Consider the following 2,112-nt stretch of genomic DNA (forward strand, 5'->3'; position numbering starts at 1 on the left):
GGGGCGGAGCTACGTCAACGTAAACAACAGGTCACGAGGTCAGACACCGAATTCGCAACAGGTGTCAAACGACGCAACAGGTGTCAAACAAAGGAGTATGTGTAGACATCAGATAGATAGATGTAACGAGTGTGTGTGTGTGTGTGTGTGTGTGTGTGTGTGTGTGTGTGTGTGGCCATAGAGAAACAAATAAAAGTCAAGTCTAAAGAATAAATCTGGGAAGTGCTGTAGAAGGCTTAATATTGTTAATAAAAATAATAATAACAATAATAACAATAATAATAATAATAATAATAATAATAATAATAATAATAATATAATAATTTAGTAATATTATTAATAGCTTAATAATTTGTTGCTGATGTTGTGTTGGTGTTGTGTTGTTGTTTTTCTAGGACAACAATTTCCCTGAGGTTTGCACCAAAGGGATCAATAAAGTTATATTCTATTCTATTCTATATAGTATATGGTAAGATTGCTTAAGAAAACAGCCCACTTGAGATCAAAAAGTCCTGACCTTTGCCATCATCTCCTGGTTTGGCAGCCTCTCATTAGGAGATTTTTTTTTTTTAAAAAAGTTCGGACACATTGTTAAAGTTGCCAGTAAAATTATTGGTGTTACACTCCCTGATCTGCCTACAGCAGGGTCCCCCAATTAGTTTTCCCTGAGGGCTAAATTATTTCAAGCGTGCCAAGCCAAGGTTTGTTGTTGTTGTTGTTGTTTTTTATTATTATTTTTGTGCTAGCTGATTCATGTGCAGATGATGTTATTGCTATTATTAGTAGTAGTAGTAGCAGTATCAGCAGCAGCAGTAGTAACAATTTAGGCATGAAACTCTCAAACCTAGAGGCTCACACGAAAAAAGAAATTGCATTGTAAACAAAGGAAGTCCAAAACCAGCCATTTAATAACCTAAATGCTCTTTTAAAACAATCACATTCCCGGGGATCACGTGACGTGTCGGCCTGAGTAGACGTAGAAAGTTTGGCTCCCTGCTGGATTGCGGCGAATATTATATTTTTAACAACTTTAAACCAGTGAAAAGCCGCCTCGATTGCACGCTATATCTACGATGTCCCTAGAAAACTTTCTCACGCAAGCTGGGTCGCACAAGAAGAAAGACGGACGTAGGAAAGGAGGTATAAGTAATGCTAATGCTAATGCTAGTGCTACCTCGGATAGCCGTGACCATGGCATGGTTGACCCGGAGGAGAACACACATGAGGTTGGGAACAATGAGTCAAGTACACATCGAGACAATAGTAAGGGCATTTTATGAGATTTTTTGCAAATCTGGCAACTAAATCGTTACCAAACAATTTCTTCACCAATATGTTTGGAAAGGTGTGTAATAACATGCCTTAAATTGTTGAAGTTCAACTCCTGTGGGAAACCATTAAAAAAAACCTGCTCAAGTTAGGACACCGATAACCGATTGACAAAAAATAGATTTTTAAAAATCCGGCCTTAAGTAACTTGTGAGGGGTCAAATCAGGGTTTTTTCATGATTCTGAGTTGATTGTTAGCATTTATATTTCACCACAAACACTTCTTTGTTGAAAAAGGCCACAATAACTTTTACATTTATATTACACAGTAGCTTTTATTTCACATACTTATATAACACTCAGAGTTATTTCTCATTCACAGTGTCAGAAGCTTCAAGAGTCATTGTCTATGTCTCCTTCAGACTCAACAACATCATGACTGCAGTTTCTTCGTGTGATGCCTTTACAGATTCCAGATGCACGTAACCCCATTCTTCTTGTAGCTGCAAGTTAGAATGCTCCATGCACACCTAATGTCCATCCATAGTCACTGGGCTTCAGAGACATGCTCTGTAGAAGGATCCAGTCCCAGGTCTGTAGAGTGAATGCTGTGCAGCTGCACCCTCTGTTAGAGGTAGAGTCTCTGGTTTGAGAGCATCCATTATCTCACTGGGGTCACAGGGGGCTGGAGTCTATCCCAGCTGACTCAGGGTGACCAGTCTATCACAGGGCTACACTGCTAGACAGACAACCAAGCACACTCACATTCACACCTACGGACAATTTAGAATCACCATTTAACCTTACCATGTTTCTGGACTGTGGGAGGAACCTGGAGAACCT

The sequence above is a fragment of the Stegastes partitus genome, unplaced genomic scaffold, assembly GCF_000690725.1.
Source record: "Stegastes partitus isolate 25-593 unplaced genomic scaffold, Stegastes_partitus-1.0.2 Scaffold302, whole genome shotgun sequence".
Classification (NCBI taxonomy): Eukaryota; Metazoa; Chordata; class Actinopteri; family Pomacentridae; genus Stegastes; species Stegastes partitus.